The sequence below is a fragment of the Pediculus humanus genome, genomic scaffold (genome assembly GCF_000006295.1).
Source record: "Pediculus humanus corporis 1103172108281 genomic scaffold, whole genome shotgun sequence".
NCBI lineage: Eukaryota > Metazoa > Arthropoda > Insecta > Psocodea > Pediculidae > Pediculus > Pediculus humanus.
This window is the reverse complement of record NW_002987850.1, coordinates 1,381,817-1,388,226: the sequence shown is the minus strand read 5'-3', so window position 1 is coordinate 1,388,226 and position 6,410 is coordinate 1,381,817.

Below are 6,410 nucleotides of genomic sequence, written 5' to 3'. Positions count from 1 at the left end.
CAGAAAAAAAAAAAAACTAATACCACGTCGTTTTTTTGGATTAATGCCACGTTTTGTATCTCTTAAACGTTTCAATTAAACTTTTTAAAAAAATTTTTAATTTTACAAAATGATGAACAACAACAACAGAAATTAAAAAACAACCTGGAAAAACAAACACGCGGTGGTGGTTATCGATTGATTTCGATATATCGTGTCAATAGAAAAAAAAAAAACAATTTTCTTCTTTCAATAAAAAAATATTTTTCCCTTTTTTTTATTACCGTTTATTGAATGAAACAAACAGAAAAGAAAAAAAAATATTCGACCTATTATTTATTTTTCAAAAATCATTGCAACAAACAACAAACAACAACAATAAAAACTCAAATGGAAAATTTCGTTGTATTTTTAGAAATCCGATTCTCCATCTGATGACACGATTTCGACATATTCCTGACACACACACACACACACACACACAAAAAAAAATAATATCGATCGATATTTTCTTTCTCTCTCTCTCTTTCTAACGGTCGAGATATCGAATCGATTTTTTTTTTTTTTATTGTTATCACGTCACAAACACTCTCTTTCAAAAAAAAAAATTTTTTTCCTTTTTTTTGGGGGGGTTTGGGGGAATTATTTCGCCATTTTGTGACGAAACGAAAGAAAAAAAAAAAGAAATTTTATGCAGTTTTTTGTTTCTTCCACTTCATTTCTCTTTCCCACTTTAAAATTTGATATAAAAAAAACAAAATCGTAAATTTTAACCCCTTCTCCCTCCCTCCTCCAACCCCCCCCAAAAAAGCAACAAATGGTCGATTAAATGGGGGTTTGAAAAAAAAAAACTTTCCTACTTGAAATAATAATAATAATAATAAATGATTATCATCTCCACATCGCAAATAATAATAATTTTAACGGAGAGAGAAAGAGAGTGATTCGAAAGAGGAGTGGCAATGTGATCGGAGGGGGGGAAGAAGAGGAAGAGGGGGAGGGGAGCAGGAGAGAATTTAAAAAAAAACGAAACGAAACGACGACGGTAAAGATTTTTAAAATTTATTAAAACGAACCAACCAACCAACCAACCAACCTCGTTCGTTCGTTTGTTCGTTCGTTCAAAGTTTTAAGTGTTTCCGGAAAATTAAATTAATTCGTAATGGCGAAACGCCAAAAAATAATAATAATAATTATAAAAGGAACCGAAAATCATTTGAAAGGTTAAAGTTCACTACCGTTTGCCACGTGCCCCCTCCTCCTCTTACTCCCACCCGAAATTTCATCTTCTTTCTCTCCTTCCCTACCAGAGGGGGGAAAAAAATTTTTTTTTTTTTTTAAACGAATATTCCGAGAAAATATCAAAAAAAAAAGTTAGATATTCGGCGGAAATAATAATAATAATGATAACGTTATTAATGTAAAACGATCTGGGTTGTGAGAAAGAGAGAGAAAGAGAGAGATAGAAAAGGGTAAAACGAAACGACGTGGAAAAAGAACCTTAAAAAATTTATCGACCATTTTAAAAAAAAAAAAAAAAAAAAAAAAAAAAAAAAACCATCTATTAGTTTTTCTTTTTCTTTTCCCCATCCCTTCCCTCCCTCCCTCCCTCCCTCCCTTTTTTTTTCCTTTGTGAGGAACCAACAATAAATTTTCCTTTTTTCTTTTTCTTCCCCTTCATTTTTTTTTTTTTTTTTTAAGTGGTTAAAACGATTTTTTAAATAAATAATAATAAAAATAAAATTCAACTTTCAAAGAGTTTAAAATCAGTTTCATAGAGAAAAAGAGAGAGAGAAAAAAAATAATAACAAGATGGGGGAAAAGAAGACAGAAAGAGATAGATAGATAGATAGATAGAGTGAAAGAGAGAGAGAGAGATAGAGTGAGGTAATGTAAAGTTGAAAAAAAAAGTTTTTTTTTTCCCCATTACAAAATTACCTCGCGGTTTTTTTATCCCTTCCTTTCCCCTATTTCCCTCTCTCTCTCTTGTTTTTTTTCTATTTTTAAATAATGATCGTGGAACCAGACAAGAATTAATTGACGTAAATCGCATATTAAAAATTTACGTGGCACAAAAATATTTAAATAAAAAAACAAAACAAAAAAATTGAAAGAAAGTAAAATTTAATTAACGTCTTTTATTTAAAAATAAGAGAGAGAGAGAGAGAGAGAGAGAGAGAGAGAGAGAGAGAGAGAAAAACGCAGGTACGTTAGAAAAATTTTTTCCTTTGTCTTTTTCTGATAAATGGAATAAAATATTCGTGTAAATTAACATCGCGATGACAAAATTATTATTTATATACACGTCAAACGGATTTCGTTGAAAACCCCGTCCGAAATATTTCAAAATTTTGTTATTATAAATCAATTTTCTTAAATTTCTAACGTTAAATTTTCAACCTTTGACTCCGCGTCGTCAATTTACAGTTAATAATAATAATAATGATAATAAACAACATTCGAAAATTTATGTTTCGGTTTAACAAATTCCAGTAAATTAAATAAAAACGTGAAAGGAAACAACATCGACCTTGTGTGCCGCGATTCTATCACTTCATTTCGTCACACGCGCACCCATGCACCCATGCACGCACCTGCCACGCTTAAAAGAAAAAACGGATGAAACAATCGGGAAAAACAACAACAACAACAACAACGACAAACAACCAATCAACTCTCTCTCTCGCTTTTTCACGTACGAATTCGGCTAAAGAGAGCAAAGGAAATAAAAACCCAATCAGGAAAATTTTTTCAAAGGAATTGAATATTTGTAAGAAAATTTTTTTGTTTGTTGTTTGTTGTTGTAACAAACGATTCGATTAAATTACATTTTTGAGAAAAATTATTTTTAACCGTCATTTTCCTTGGATTGCATTCAATAAAACGCGTTTGTCTTTTTTTTTTCTCCCCCAGTTTGTCTTTTCTTTTACTACTCTTCTGATAAAAATTATTATTATTATTATTATTCTTTTCACGATCACGAAAACGTAATAATGGCCGTGGAAGGGTTGATTCAAATAATAATATCTTTACCTTTTTATTACACTTGAATGAACCTTCCTTCTTCTTCTTCTTCTTCTTATTCTACCCTTCGAGTTTTTTTTAAAAAAAGGTTAGGGTCCGTCATTGAATTTCCATTAGGGCTCTAAAGAATAATAAAAGAAAAGGTAAATTCCAAAGAAAGAAATAAAAAAAAAAAATTCATATCGCGTCGTATTTTTGTCACGGAAAAGAAGCAAAAGAACAAGAAGAAGAAAATGAAAAAAGGGGAGGAAAAAAGGTTTAAATGAAAAAGGAAAGAAAAAAATAAAAAAAGTACGAAAAAAAAGGAAGAAAAAACTTTGATAAAAAAAAAAGAAAGAAACCATTTACGTAACTTTATTTCCGTTTTTCTCGCGCCCCTCACCTTCCACCCTCTCCCTACACTCCCCTCCTCCTCCTCTCCCGTCTCTCCTTCCTTTCCTTCCCCCCCCCGCGAACTTGCACGACCTCATTTCCTTTGCTTCTTTCCCTTTTGTCTCATTTTTGTTCACCTTTCGCGCCACCTTTAAAACAAACACGCTTTTTTTTTTTTAGTCTTCTGCCACGTTTACCTTACCGATGGTAAATAATTATAAAATATTTTTCTTCCCCCATCGAACGATTAAATTTTTGTCGTCTGCTTTTTTTTCTTCCTTTTCGTAGCTCGCGGTTATAAAAATCTTTAAATGTCGAATTTTAACGCGCCATTTTAAAAAGTCTGATTTAATATATTATTAACATTGTATTCGTTCTTACAAAAAAAAAAAAAATGAACGGAAATGAAGATGCGACGTACCGGAAGTAAAAGGAGAGAAAAAGAAGGGGGAAGGAAAAGATAAAAAGGTCGTAAAAAAAAAAAAAGTTTTAAAAGGTAACAAAAGTAAAACTCAATTTTGCGTATCGAATGGAAAGAAAAAAAAAATTTAGCAAATCGTTTCCCAGACCTTTTTTTTATAACCCTTTTTTCCCTCCCTCCCTCTCCCTTCCCTTTTTTTTCCGCGTTATCAATTTCTTTTTTTTTTTTTTTCTAATTCCACGTCTTTTATTTTTTATTTAAACAATCACTCACGCAATTTAAAAAAATTTATTTAAAAGTTAATAAACGGATTCTAGATTTTTTCTCTCTCTCTCTCTCTCTCTCTCTCTAGTAAACGCATTCGGCGCTACCAACTGATAAAAAAAATATTTCGAAAGTGTCAAAAGGAAAAAAAAAAAAAACCCGCTGGAAAATTCCGGCTGCTCCCCACCTCTCCGTTTCACATCCTTTGAAAAAATGTAATAAATTTTCATTATATGCGATGAGGAGAGAGAGAGAAACAAAAAAATTCCCGTTTTTAAAATTCGGGAATTTTTTTTATCCCGGAATGAAAAAAAAAAAAATTCATCATTCCCGAATTATTATCATTATTATTATTAATTTCGGTTCGTCTGTAATTTTTTTTTTTTTTAAAGTTTCAATAATTCAAATAACGGAAACACGAACAAATGTTTTTCCAGAGAAAAAAAAAAAATTTTTAAAACCGGAAAAGGAAGTAGAAAATTTTATTTTTTACAATTAACACCGGAAGTGGTTGGAATAAAATATTTTAAAACGATTCGTCAAAAGAGAGAAAAATCTTTTCTTTTTGCAGTAGCAGCTACAACAACAACAACAACCACAAAAAAATTTTAATAAACTTTTTCTCTCTCTCTCTCTCTTTCATTTTGTTTCTGGAGAAGAAGAAGAAGAAAAAGAAGAAGAGGAAAAAAAAAATTGTTTTCCATTGTTTTTCCTTTCAATTTTCTCAAAACGTCTGTTAAAACAATGAAAATTTTAAACTGAATAATTAGTTTTTACTCGAGCTCAGATGTTCTAGTAAAAAAAAAATTATTGTTTTTTTATACAAAAAACCTGGAAACGATTGAATAATCGATAATTGATTTTTCTCCAGTCGAATTTTTTTAATTAAAAAATGCGAGGTGATGACGTAATAAAAAAAAGGTTTGAAACTTGCATTGAGTTTTCATTTTTTACCGAACCTTTGAAAGGAAAAAATTTCGTGGACTCCCTACAGCGGCCTTGACGGCGGTGGCAGTAGCGGGTTCAGGTTTTCGTTTTCGAAACGTTGAAAACTTTTTCTAAAGGATTTTGGGATTTTTTTTACCCCTCCCGTTCCCTTTACCCACCCGTCAAACATCTTCTGATTTTAATGCTTTATGAATAACGATTGTAATAATAATAATAATAATAATAATAATAATAACAATAATAATATGTTTATGTGGTGGAAAATGTCAAGACAAAAGATCGCACTTGCATAAATATTCCCTTTCTCTCTCTCTCTGTCTCTCTTTTATCTTTTTCTAACTTTCTTTTCCTACCTTTTGCACACACACATCATATCCTCTCTCTCTCTCTCTCTCTCTCTCACTCTAATTCACTCCATTTTCCACACACACAACCTCTCTCTCTCTTTCTTATTCTTTCACAAACACGCACTCTTTTTTTCTTTCTCTCTTCCACAAGTGCAAATTTCTCTCTCTCTCTCTCACTTTATCTTCCACTAATTCTCTTTCATTCCCTTTCGCAAACACACACAAACACCACATATCTATCCCTCTCTCTTTCTCTTATTCTTTCACAAACACTCATTCTTTTTTTTTTCTCTCTTGCACAAATAGAAACTCTTCTCACTTTCTCTCTCTTTCTCACAGTGTCTTTTTCAATAACTTTTCTTTTTTACCTCTCTCTCTTTCTCTCTCTCTCTCTTTTATTCACACTTCCAAATGAAAAATATTACCACTGTTGGAACGTCAATCAAACCACGAGGCAAATTCAAAAATTTTATCGTCGAGCACAGGTGACATTTTTTTCTTTTTTTTTTTCCTTTCCTTTTTATAAATTTATAAATTTTTTTTCTCTCTTTCCCTTCTTTTTCTTCTTCCACGATGTCAAACTAACTTAATTTTTTCTATCGTATTTTACCGACCTTCCTTATTTCTTTTTTTTTTAAAACGAAATTCGGTAAAAATGAAATTGGGTAAAAGGAAAAAAATAAAATGATGGGGAGAAAGAGAAAGAGTGAGAGAGAGAGAGAGAGAGAGAGAAAGGAAAAGAGGATTAACGTTGAAAAACGCCGTTTTTCTCGCCGATTTTCACTTTTCAAAAATAATACGATTAAACGATTTAAACTGAATGAGAGAGACAGAGAGAGAGAGAGAGAGAGAAAAAAAGAGAGATTTGAATCGTTAGCAGAAGTTATTATCGAAATGAAGCGTTTCGATATATCGAATCAATTGAGATAAATACAACGAATTGAGCTCTTTTTTAATGGTGATTGTTCTTATAATGATTCCTCCCCTCCCCCCCGTTTATAACAAAAAAAAAAAAAATTTTTTTCCCCCTTTTTTTCCTTTTAATCATTTTTTTT